Raw genomic sequence first — 13,944 nt, 5'->3', positions numbered from 1 at the left:
AATGATTTGCTTATGTTCACATCTGCTCTGATAAGTGGTGGGGGAGCAGGATTTAGAACACAGGTCTTTCCTCACTATGAGTCCAGTGCTCTTTCTATTACACCATGCTACCTTTCATGGTATACATAAAACAAAGTGGAACCAAACAAATTAATAGGCAATAAACATACAGTTAACAGGCAGCTAGTTGCTCAGTAGATAGAGATTGGGTCTAGAATCAGGAAGACCTGAATTAAAATCTAGTCTTAGGCACTTACTAGCTGTGTGACCCTGGTCAAGTCACTTAACGTGTTTGTCTCAGTTTCCTCAACTGTTAAAATGAGAATAATAATAGCACCTACCTCTCAGGATTGTTGTAAGGACTAAATGGGATAATTGTAAACTACTTAGCATAGTGTCTAGCACATAATAGGCACTATATAAATGCTGGCTATTATTATTATTGAAAATATATTTATTCTTGTTACCTTCCAATGCCACCTGAAATTATGTCTTTGGTTTTTCTTTTAATAGTTGTAGTCAGTGTGTGTGTGTGTGTGTGTGTGTGTGTGTGTGTATACACACACATATTTTACATATCTATATACACACAGAGTTCTGGTCCTTTTGCTCTTATTTTACATTGATTCATATAGATTTTCCCATATTTCCTTCTTCATGTTTATGATTTATATGGTGCCATGAAATTACACTATTATATTAATGTGCTATAATTGATTCATCTATTCTCTGTTAAGCAGTTTCCATGGGTTTTTTTGCCATTATAAATAAAGTAGCTTTGAATACTGTCATCTAAAAGGTCATCTTCCCCCTTTTTTTTCCTCCCCTTTTAATCATATATTTAAGGAATATCCTAGCAATGGAATCACTAGATCAAAATACATGATGGGTTTTGTGTTTCTAACTGTGTAGAGCTCCAAAATATTACACCAATCTGCAGTTCTTCCAACAATGTATTAGAATACCATTTTCCCTACACTCCTGACAACACTGCTATTCTGCAGGGTAGAAGATAGTACTGATTATATTAACGGTTATTTTTATTTACATTTCTCTGATTTTTAGTGAATATGAACATTTTTTCAACAACTAATGCTTTCTCTTTCAAAAGTCATTCATGTTCTTTGACTTTCTTTGGGTAGTGTGCTTTAGTCTTTTTGGGGAGGGGGGGGACAATGGGGGTTAAGTGACTTGCCCAGGGTCATAAAGCTAGTAAGTGTCAAGTATCTGAGGCCAGATTTGAACTCAGGTACTCCTGAATCCAGGACCAGTGCTTTATCCACTGTGCCACCTAGCTGCCTCCCCCCCCCCCCCCCCCCCCGCCTGTGCTTTACTCTTAAAAGTCTGGTTCAGTTTTTTATAGATTCTGAACTTAGTTTTTTCTTGAACCTGAAGTTCCCACTGGGGATTATTGTGGCTTAGAATCTTCAGGGAAAGGTTTGACCAGAAAGTTGACCTGGATTAAAAAACATTTTGGGCTTCCTGGTTTACAAAAATAAGGCCTTTGATTTTAGCTTTAGCTTTATGAAATATCAAAATCAAAAAAGCTTCTCCCTCTTTAAAAGAACAGGTGCGGGGCAGCTAGGTGGCGCAGTGGATAGAGCATCGGCCCTGGATTCAGGAGGACCTGAGTTCAAATCCGGCCTCAGACCCTTGACACTTACTAGCTGTGTGACCCTGGGCAAGTCACTTCTTAACCCCCATTGCCCTGCCAAAAAAAAAAAAAGAAAAAGAAAAAGAACAGATCCACCTGATTTAAGTTGTCCTGAAGGTTCCAAGGGCAATTTGTTTATTTGTTTAGCTGAACCAATTCCATGAATGACTGCCTTATAGCTTGAATGGGAAATTGGTGGGAAAGAGGACTTAGGCTTGTTTGAGGGGTCTTGAAAAACGTTCCATTTTTGCAAAGCTGTGTTCAGTGTATTTGACTAGATATGACTCCACAGAAAAATTAATTCAACAAGACTTCATTATTAACAAGTGCTAGGGGCAGCTAGGTGGTACAGTGGATAAAGCACCGGCCCTGGATTCAGGAGGACCTGAGTTCAAATGTGATCTCAGACACTTGATACATACTAGCTGTGTGACCCTGGGCAAGTCACTTAACCCCCTTGCCTCACCAAAAAAAAAAAAAATGTTATTTTCCTATATCTTTTTTTTCCTCTTTAATAGCCAAACTTCAAGTAAAAGCATCATCTTTATTTCCTCTCAATCCCTTTGCTTTCTTGGCTTCTGACCTTGTGACTCTACTAAAACTGTTATCTTCAAAGTGACTACTCATTTCTTTTTTAAACGTGGAAAAAATCATACTTTTTTCAGTCAGCAAAAATCTTCTCTCCCTAAGACATTCCCACTCATTGATAAGGAAAAAAACACCCTGTATAGTCAAGCAGAATAAATTTCTGCATCAGCTGTATCTAAGATATGTCCCATTCTGCCCTCTGCATCTTTCTCTCTGTCACGAGGTAGGTAGCATGTTTCATCATTGGTCCTCTGAAAGAATTGTATATACAATAATGTTTTCTTTGTATAAATTGTTCTCATTATGTTCATTTCATTCTTAACACTTCATATAGGACTTCCCAGGATTCTCTGAAACCACCCCTTCATCATTTCTTATGGCACAATAGTATTCCATCACATGTATATGCTATAACTTAATCAGCCATTCCTCAATTTATGGGCACTCTTTCAGATTCCCTTAGTTTGCTACCTCAAAAAGAGCTATAAAATGTTTTCATACATATTTAGGATTTGTTTTGCATAGAACCAATTCCTATCTTGATCTACCCTCCTTCTAATTTTCCCTTTTATCCTTTCTCTCCTATTTCCTATTAAGTGTAAATTTTTTTATCCAATTCTGTGTGTGTGTTTAGTTCCTTATTTTGACCACTTCAGATGAGAGTGAAGTTCAAGTGTTATCCACTCTTCTCTACTCCTCCTTATTTGTATAGATATATAAATACATACCTATATATATGTGTATATATGTATATGTGTGTATAGATATAGATATAGATAGATATAGTGTGTGCATACATATATATACACACATACATGCATGGATACCTTATATATTTATATATACATATTTACACAAATACTTGTGGACTCAGCCACTGTCAGCCACCTGGGAATCTCTCTGATGGTTCAGAAAAAAATTTTTTTTTATGTCAGAGTTATAGGACTACAGACTCCCATTTAGCCTGGGAATCCTGCACTGGTTACTCCTTTGCAGGCCTCAGACTGGATCTTATACTCTGGCCTGCTTCTTGGTGTTAGAACCACACAATTGCTGCTTGCTTCTGAACTTGCTCCTCTCTCTGCCTAGGGCCTGAGTTTACTAGGATGGAGGTGGAGTGAGTGCAGCTCTGTAGCTACAGGTCCTTTTGTCATTCTGCCCTGTGTCTGTGACCTGAAATTGAGTAATGGTCAACAAAGCATCCAGTTCTAACTGTCCCTGATATAATGTGCCCTCATTTGGGTCCAGGACCACTTCTTGCCCCAGTTTACAGCCTCTCCCTGGGCACTGGTATGCTCTGAATCAGGCCTTGTCTCCCTGTCTGCAAACCTCTTTCTATCCCTCTATGCTGACCTGGGCTTTAAAATATGATTTGCTGTGATCTTGTCTTGGATTTCCCCAACAGGATTAGATCTGGTGCTTTTCTATACCGATTTGGAGGAGAGTGGGTTTTGTGGAAAGGGGGGGGGGTGCCTTGCTACATTGCTTCCTGCTATTCCACCATCTTGGTTACCTCAGTGGTCTCTTAATTGCCAAATCTGATGTTCTTTTCGCAATTCTTATTCTACTTGGCCTCTGTAGCATTTTCCACTGCTGGCTACCCTCTCCTGGATACACTTTTCTTTGAATTTTCTTGAAATTACTGTCTTGGTAGTTCTACTTATCTGACCTCTCCTCGACCTTTCTTGCTAGTTTATGACCATGTGATGTCTCCTACCTGTAGATATACCCCAGAATTATTTCCTATGCTCTTTTCTTTTTCTCTCATTCTTTCTCATCCCCTCCCATGGGTTTAATTATCATCTCTGAGTAGGACTTCCCCTCAGTTCAATATATCAAACCCTATTCTTTCTCATGGGTTCTCTAGGCCTAGATCTCTAATTGGTTGTTTCAAACTACATATTCCGTAGGCATCTCAAACTCAGCGTATCCCAAATTGATCTAATTATCTTTCCTCCAAAATCCACCCCTCTTTTGAACTTACCTATTTCTGTCAAGGACATACTACCATCCTTCCTGTCACCCAAATTTGATGTTATCTTCAACTCCTCATTTGCCCTCATCCTACATATCCACTTAGTTGTCACATCTTATCATTTCTATTTCTCAAATCTGTCCCTATAGTTCTGGTCACACAGGCATCACCTTAATTTGGATTCTCATCACCTCTTTCTTGCACTATTGTAATAGCTTTTAAATGGTTTCCCTGGCCCTCTATAATCTATGCCATTGTCCACACAGCTGCAATGTCATTTCCTTATTCAATAAATGCCAATAGCTCTTTATTCCTTTTAGGATCAAATATAAATTAATCTGTTTGACTTTTAAAGCCCTTCACAATTTAGTCCCAAACTCTCTTTCCAGCTTTATTAAACTTTACTCCTCACCTTTTACTCAACAATCTAGCCATACTGACTTTCCTGCTGCTCCTCACGCTATGCATTTGTACTTCCTCCTAACTTCTACCTCTTAGAATTCTGGAACTTAGCTCCATTGCTGCCATCTACATGAAGATTTTTCTTATCCACCAGCTGCTAGTTCCATTCCCTTCTCTCTCTCTCTCTCTCTCTCTCTCTCTCTCTCTCTCTCTCTCTCTCTCTCTCTCTCTTTCCCTCTCTCTCTTTTTCCCTCTCTCCCTCTCTCCCTCTCTCTCCTTCCTTTTCTTCTCCTTCTTTCTCCCTTCATATATATATTTTTATATACTTATGTATGTATATGTTATCTCCCCTGTTGGAAGGTAAAACCCCTTGAAAGGCAGGATACATCCCCAAAAAGAGAAAAAGACCCATTTGCACAAAAATATTTATAGCAGCTTTTTTTGTGATGGCTAAGAATTGGAAATCAAACGAATGCCCATCAATTGGGGAACAGCTAAACAAGATGTGGTATATGATGGTGATGAAATATTATTGTGCTATAAGAAATGACAAGGAGGATGACTTCAAAAAGGCCTGGAAATACATGTATGAAATGATGTATAGTGAAGTGAGCAGGACTAAGAGACAGCAGTATTGTTTGATGAAAAACCGAATGACTTGACTATTCTCAACAATACAATGATCCAAGACAATCCCAAAGGACTATTGATGAAACATACTATCCAACTCCAAAGAAAGAACTGATATTGATGGAACAGACTGAAGCATACTATTTTTCACCTTTCATTTTTTTCTTTTAGTCAAGTTTTCTTGTATAAAATGACTAATATGGTAATGTGTTACATAATTGCACATGTATAACCCATACATGATTGCTTACTGCCTTTGGGAGGGGGGAGAAGAGGGAGGAAAGGAAGGATAACAATTGGAACCCAAAACTTTAAATAAAAATGTTTATTACATTAAAAAAAAGGAAGGAAGCTGCTTCATTTTAGTCTTTGTGTTCTTATGATTCAGTGTCTTCGCTATATTGTCACCTCTAGTATGGATCTCCTCTGTATAACTTTGATCTAGTCTGCCCCCTTTTCTTACTTTTGTTCTCTTCAGTACTATTTCTGCCTCCTCTATAAGCACTTCAGGGACTATGAAGTTAAGAGTCCAAGTATGGTGGTTCTGCTGTCCTAGACAGAGAAGAGTTGGTTGAAATGGTGTGGGCAGGTCTTTTCCATATTTCTTCTTTATTCAGACCTCTTTCTAGTTTAATCCTTGAATATCCTTGGTTGGTTTTGTTTAGTGTATGTCTGGCCAAACTTTCTCTAATTGGTTTTATCCTTCATTGCTTCTTTCGACTTTATGAAATGGTACTACTCATAATTGTCCATCCTTCTTCACAAGATTTTACATGTTCCCTAACTCTGGTTGTATTCCAAAGTTTTGTCCTATACTTCTCTCTTTTCTCTTTCTACACATACAAAATATAGCACATACACAACTGCTGGTGTATAGAAAGCACTTAATAAATGTTTATTGCTTCTTTGCTTGATGACAGGAATTTATAATATAAACAAGTATTGCCCTTGCAATAAATTATCAAGTAATCATATGGCAGAAAGAGAGAAGATGGGATAATTATTTGGTAAGAATGAAGACAGGCAGCTAGCCAGAATGCTACACTTAGCTACTCTGAATGTTAGGAGAAAGAAAGGAAAGCCTCCAGTATGTTGGGTCGATCACTTAGGGGAAAATGCATAAGAATCTCATAGATTCAAGCTCTGGGCTTTCCTGGTCTGTGCTCTGAGGCTTCCAGGCCAGACCCCTTTCCTTCTAGCATTTAGGTAAATAGAGTGCTGGGCCTAGAGTCAGGAAGACCTGAGTTCAAATGTAGCTTTAGATTCTTATTAGCTGTGTGACTCTGGGCAAGTTGCTCAATCTCTCTCTGCCTTAGTTTTCTTAACTGTAAAATTGAGATAATAACAGCACCTACTTCATAGGGTTGTTGTGAGGATCAGAGAAGATATTTAAGTGGTTTACCACTTAACACAGTGCCTGTCAGAATAGGTGCTTAATAAATGCTTTTCTCCCATCTCTTCCCATGATCTTTGTTTGGCAAAATGTAATTACTATAGTTTTGCCTTGGATTACCTTGATCATTTCTGGTCCAGAGCCATTTTTTGGTTTTGTTTTGTTTTGTTTTTTTGCAGGGCAATGGGGTTTAAGTGACTTGACCAGGGTCACACAGCTAGTAAGTGTCAAGTGTCTGAGGCCGGATTTGAACTCAGGTACTCCTGAATCCAGGGCCAGTGCTTTATCCACTGTGCCACCTAGCTGCCCCCAGGGCCATTTTTTTTTTTTATCGTTGTTTGAAGGAGTTGTGTGTGTGAGAGAGAGAGCTGTGTCCTCTCATTGGAATATCTTGAGGAGAATTTTCCAATACTAATATTGTATAGGAAAATAGCTTTGAAAGGCTTAAGATCTGTGATAAGTACAATGAACAGTCACAAATCTGGAGGACTAATGATGAAGCATGCTACCTACGTCTCAACAGAAAAGTGATAAACTAAAGGTACAGAATGAGACATCCATTTTTGGACACAATTTTTTGTGGGGGATTTTTTTCTGATTTATTAAGTGGGATTAGCAATACAGTTGTCAAAAATAAAGAAAAGAAAACAATGAGGACCATTGGAACTTAAAAAAAACCATACACAGAAGAGAACAGAAGCAAGACCATAATGAAACATAGGCAAGTAGTTCAGTTTTGAAAACAACAAATTAAATGTATTAAATACTTAAAAGAAAAGGAAAAGCAAGCAACACATAAGAATTACAATAATATTTATGATCCTCTTTTTCTATTATGCTTTATATATAGAAATGCTTGTTTTATCTGGTATTTGTTAAGCATAAAATTTTTTTAAATTTCATTGCAGGTATTTTTTAATCCATCCCTTTTGTCATTTCTTAAGATACCATAATATTCATTATATTTATATAGCATAATTTACTCAGCTATTCCTCAGTTGATGGATACCCCCTTAGTTTCTAGTTCTTTGCTGTGTCAAAAAGTATCACTATGAATATTTTTGTACATAGATCCTTTTTGATCCCTTTGGTGTATGGACTTAATACTAATATTACTGGGTCAAAGGGTCTGAGAGAGAGAGAGAGAATACACATACACACATATATAGTTTAGTGACTTTATGAGTATAGCTCCAAATTGCTGTCCAGAATAGCTGGATCATTTCACATTTCTGTCAACAGTGCGCCAGTGTATGTGCCTGTGTTACCATAGCCTCTCTGACAATTGTCATTTTCCATTTTTTGTTATCTTTATCAATTTGGGTATGAGGGAGAATCTATGAATTGTTTTAATTTTCTTTTCTCTAATTATTAGTGATTTGGAGCATTTTATCATATAGCTGTTGAAAACATAGGTTTCTTCCTTTCAGAACTTTATATCCCCTATCCATTTATCTATTGTAAAATGACTTTTGTTATTATTTATTTGAATCAGTTCCATACACACACACATATATGGAAAAATATGTATACTTTAACATATATCTTATATATCAGATCTTTATCAGAGAAACTTGCTGCAAAGATTTTCCCCAAAACTTTTCTTTCTTATTTTTAACGACATTTTTATAAACAATACTATTTTTTCTGCCCTACTTTGTATATGGAATACTCATGTTATTTGGTGTTTAAGTCAGAATTTTAAAAAAATTTTAAATGCCAACTGTGTTTATTTTGTTCATGTAAAAGGTTTTAAAATTTTAGTGGTCAAAGTTGCCCCTTTTTTTTGCTGTGCTCATCACTCTATCTCATTTGGTCATTCATGAACTCTTCTTTCAATAATTGTATAAGGTATTTCCTTTCTTGCTCCTCTAAATTTGTTTATGGTGAGATTTTTATTTTTAGTTCATATTCACTGTGGACTTTATTGTAGTATAATGTGCGAAATGTTGGACTATACCTAATTTCTGCCAGATTTCTTGCCTGTGTTCCTAGCAGTTTTTGTCAAATAATGAAACTTCATGCCAGTAGTTTGGATCTTTGGTTTTATCATACTCCATTCTAATATTTTTGTTTGTTTTTCTTTGTTGTGAACTTAATTTTTTTCAAATCATTTTTATGATTATTGCTTTTGTAGTATAGTTTCAGATCTGGTACCGCAAAGACATTTTTGGTTTTTTTACTTAATTACCAGTGTCTTCCTTGAGGTTTGTTAATTTTTGTTCCAACAGTTGAAGTGTTTTTTAAAAAGTTTTTGTTTATCTAGGTTTTTAAAAAAAAGTTATATGCCTAAATTTCCAAATGTTCTCTACATCCAGAAAAAGAACTATGGAGTCTGAATGTAGACTGAAAGAATACTATTTTCACTTTTGTTGTTGTTTTTTTCTTTCTTATGGTTTTTCCCTTTTCTTCTTAGTCTTCTTTCACAACATGACTAATATGGAAATGTGTTTAACATGATTGTGCAAATATAACTTATATCAGATTGCTTGTTCTCTTAGGGAAGGGAGAAAGAAGGGAGGGGAAAAAATTGGAACTCAAAATCTTACAAAATGAATGTGGAAAACGATTTTTACATGTATTTGGGGGAAAATTTTAAGAAAAAAAAGTTATATGCCTAGTTTACTGATAGGTTCCTTCTCTCATTTGTTGAAGCTGTTTAAATATATATATTACCCTTAGGATTGTTCTGGCTATATTAAAAAATTTTTGATACGTTGTCTCATTCTCATTTTTGTTGATTTATCTGTTGTTTCTATGATTCGTTCTTTGACCCATCAGTTCTTTAGGATTAGTCTCCAATGAAATGTAATCTTTTCTTCAAAGGCCCTTATTGATTATAATTTTATTATGCGTTTCCGGTTTGAGGCAGCCATCTGGCAGGGTAAGTGCGCTCCAGCATGGGGGCCTACAAGTACATCCAGGAACTATGGAGGAAGAAGCAGCGGATGTTATGTGGTTCCTGCTGCGCGTGCGCTGCTGGCAGTACCGCCCGCTGTCGGCTCTGCACCGGGCGCCCCGGCCGGACAAGGCCCGCCGGCTGGGCTACAAAACCAAGCAAGGTTACATCATCTACCGCATTCGCGTCTGCCGGGGTGGCCGAAAGCGCCTGGTGCCCAAGGGTGCGACCTACAGTAAACCTGTGCATCAACGGTGTCAATCAGCTGAAGTTTGTCCTGGGCCTTCAGTCCGTAGCAGAAGAGCGTGCTGGCCGCCACTGTGGGGCCCTGAGAGTCTTGAACTCCTACTGGGTGGGTGAAGATTCAACCTACAAATTCTTTGAGGTTATTCTTATTGATCAATTCCATAAAGCTCTCAGACGAAACCCGGACACTCAATGGATCACCAAGCCAGTGCACAAACATAGAGAGATGCGGGGGCTTACCTCAGCTGGCCGAAAGAGCCGGGGTCTTGGAAAGGGTCACAAGTTCCACCATACCATTGGAGGGTCTCGTCGTGCAGCTTGGAGAAGGCGCAATACTCTCCAACTTCATCGATACCGCTAATTGGTGTTCATTCATTTGTAAACTTAATGTTTAATAAATGGAATTTAGGGGAAAAAATAATAATTTTATTATGCTAAGGTGTTTGGTATTTTGGCTTTTTTACATTTGTTTAAGTTTTATGACTTAGTACAGTTACTTTTATGCTATAGTACATAGGCAGCACTATTTAAAGGTGTCATTCACGGTTGAGAAATGCACATACTTTTTAAAAATTTTCATTCTGCAATCTCTAGAGATCTGTCATGTCTAACTTTTCTCAAATTCTATTCAAGACCTTAATTTCTTGCCTTGTTTTGTTAGCTGTATGTGGATCTGAAAGGGTTACTATGAGGTCTTTCCTGTTACAGTTTTGCTGTCTATTTCTCGAAATTTGAATAACCTTTCTTTTTAGTACTTAGGTACTATGCCATTTAATGCACATAAATTAAGTTTATTATTTCATTATCTGTGATTCCCTTAAGTACAATGTAGTTTCTCTGTTTTCTCCTTTAACCATGTCATTTTTACTATTCCCTTGTCTGGAACATCGTATATATTTTCAGGGTTTTTTGTGTTGTTGGTGGTTTTTTTTTTAGTGTATGACTTGGTTGTGCTGATTTTTTTTCTTCCTCTTCCTCTTTTATCTTTAAAAAATATTACTTCTTACATGTTGTGGATTTCTGGAAGGGGGGAGATACAGAAGGAGATTTGGGTAATATAAAAAACAATAGGGAGCAGCTAGCTGGTGCAGTGGATAGAGCACCGGCCCTGGAGTCAGGAGTACCTGAGTTCAAATCCGGCCTCAGACACTTAACACTTACTAGCTGTGTGACCCTGGGCAAGTCACTTAGCCCTAATTGCCTCACTAAAAAACAACAACAACAACAACAACAACAAAACCAATAGCCATAAAATTTATTTTTGAAGAATAAGTTTTCCTTCAGCACCTTAGATCAATCAGTTAATCAACTAGAATTTATCAAGCACGTGATATGTACCAGGCATTGTGCTAAGTGCTGTTATTTAATTCTTTTAATCTTTATGTTTCAAGTGCGTTTCTTGTATACAATGTATTGTTTCAGTTCTATTTTCTGATTCAGTTTGCTAACCTTTTCCATTTTATGGGTGATTTCATCCCATTTACATTCATAATTAAGATTGTTAATTGTATATTTCTGGGGCAAGCCAAGATGACAGAGTAGTAAGAAAGAGTACAGTTTACTCCTTCTCCTTTCCCCTCCCCCCAACACACAGATTTTTCAGACAAATTTAGAAAATGTACCAGACTGAGTCCTCATCAGGAAATTTAAGAAAAAAATCATAGTGGGTCATTTTTTCCCATCTCCATGTGGCATATGGAGAAAGAGGGTTGGGGAACTGTCTAGGAATGAATGAACTATGTGGAACATTTTAGCACAAGGAGAGACTGTGTACCAGGGGAAGAAGAGGTTCCAGATCCAGCATATAGAGGGACCTAAACTTGTACTCGGTACAGGAACAGGTACCATCTGGCAGCATTGTCAAGTTCCATATCATACATAGATCCAGGGAAAACTGAGGAGGGGACCTGTGCCTAGGGGTGGCATTCTAGAATGAGGAGCTGGTAAGGGCCCTAGCCTTTGTATTCAGCAAGGAGCAAGTTTGAAAAGCCAGCAGCAGCTGTGTGACAGATCACACAAGTGGAACAGGGTCTCAGTTCTAGCTTCTAGCTCAGTCTGAAGCCTGCAAAAGAATAACCAGGACAGGAATCTCGGAACAAAGAGAAGCCAACAGTTCTGTGATTCTGAACCTGCATAGCTTTCCATCTGGCTAATAGTGGTTGAATTCAGCAGCAGTCTATTGGAATTCCAAATAAGGCTCAATCAGATTCACAGCCAAATCAGTAACTTGCAGAGACTTTGCTTCAGAGCACTTTGGGAATACTGAAAGCTTGCAAGTCCCCAGCCTGAACTGTCCCTGAGATTCTGGAAGTAACATAGAACTTAATATTCTAAGAAAGCAAAAACAGTATCAGCCCAGACATTCTCACCAGATGTGAACTGAGCCTGACCCTAAAATAAAATTTGAAGTCAAGAAAGTAGACTGGAAGAATGAATAAATAAAAAATAATCCCATCATAAAAAACTATTATGGTGAAAGGGATGCCCAAGACATAAACCTAGAAGAGAATGACCCCAAAACATCTACAAGAAAACCCTCAAAGAAAAGAATATCTTGAGCATAGGTCTCATAATTAGGATGCAAAAGTTGAAATCAATATAAACAAGGAAAGTGTATAGTAGAGAACAGCTGACACTTCTCACTCTAAACTGAACTTGTCAGAGGAGAGTTGGATATAAAAATACATTGCACTCAACAGGGAAACAGGAGGGAAGGGAGAAGAATAAGAGGAAGGGTAGATTAAAGGAGGGATTAGTCCTCTATAAAACACACTTTTAAGTATGTACAAAAATATTTTAAATTATTCTTTTGTTGTTTGGTGTGGTTTTTTTGTGGCAAACTGGAAGAGTAAGGTGTCCAATTGGAAATGGCTAAAGTTATGGTGTATAAATGTGATGAAATACTATTGAGCTATAAGAAATTATGGAGAATGGTGTCAGAGAAACCTGAGAAGATTTCTGTGAATTGATGCAGAGTTAAATGAGTAGAACCTGGAGAACAATTTATACCATGACAGCAATATTGTGAAGACTGCTTTGAAAGACTAGGAATTCTGATCAGCATAATAACGAATTCCAGTTCCAGAGGACTAATAAAAAATGCTCTTTACTTCATCTAGGGAAGTGAAAGACAATGCAGAATGAGATATATCTTTTTTTTTTTGGAAATAGCTAATGTGGAAATTTGTTCTACTTGACTATATATGGGTTTTTTTCTTTCTCATTTGGGGAGGGAGTAGGGGAAGGGAGAAAAGGCAGATTTTCGCTGATTTTTTTTTAATGTAATTTAAAAGTTGTGTTTCCCTCTATCCTATCATCTTGTACTTTTCCCTCCCTTTATCTCTGCAGGGCAGATTATTCTTGGTTGTAAACCTCCCCCCACCTCACCCCCTTCTTCCCTCTTTTGGAATAATTTATTCCTACAGCTCCTCACCTTTATCATTGTAGCTGCCAAGTGTTGTATGATCCTGACTGGGGCTCCTTTGTACTTGAACTCTTTCTCTATGCTGCTTTACAATAATTTTTCTTTGACTTGAAAGTCCTGGATTTTGGCTATTTCATTCTGGAGACTTTTCCTTTTGAAGTTTCTTTTAGAAGGTGATTAGTGAACTATTTTAACTTTTACCTCTGGTTCTAATTGGTATGACCAATTTTCACATATGATTCTTGAAACAATGTCGTATAGGCTTTTTAAAGTCATTGTTTTCAGGTAGTCTGATGATTCTTAAATTCTCTCTCCTTAACCATTTTTCAATGCCAATTGTTTTTTCATTTTTTGGGTTTTTTTGCAGGGCAATGGGGGTTAAGTGACTTGCCCAGGGTCACACAGCTAGTAAGTGTCAAGTGTCTGAGGCCAGATTTGAACTCAGGAACTCCTGAATCCAGGGCCGGTGCTTTATCCACTGCGCCACCTAGCCACCCCCATGCCAATTGTTTTTGATAGAAGACACTTATAATTTTCTTCTATTTTAAAATTTTTTTATTTTATGCTAATATTTCTTTTATCTACTACATCTTTTCCATTTCTTTCAAGTACTCTTGTAGTTCTTGTAGCTGAGCCATTTTATTCTAAGCCTCAGCTTGTGGTTATTCTATACTTATTCTTTTTTGGTTTTCCTCTTGTATGATTTTTGATCCATAACATTTTTTTAAAAAAT

General features: G+C 37.3%; 1 protein-coding gene and 1 pseudogene across 3 annotated transcripts in view; both read left to right on the top strand.

Moving 5' to 3' along the window:
• SUFU (SUFU negative regulator of hedgehog signaling) overlaps nucleotides 1-13,944 on the top strand; it is a 149,044-nt gene that overhangs the window by 34,995 nt on the left and 100,105 nt on the right. The window lies entirely within an intron of this gene.
• Nucleotides 9,521-10,205, top strand: LOC122739981 (annotated as a pseudogene).

Source organism: Dromiciops gliroides, chromosome 2 (assembly GCF_019393635.1).
Source record: "Dromiciops gliroides isolate mDroGli1 chromosome 2, mDroGli1.pri, whole genome shotgun sequence".
Classification (NCBI taxonomy): Eukaryota; Metazoa; Chordata; class Mammalia; order Microbiotheria; family Microbiotheriidae; genus Dromiciops; species Dromiciops gliroides.
The sequence above is the reverse complement of the archived record's forward strand: the minus strand, read 5'-3'. Positions and strand labels throughout refer to the sequence as shown.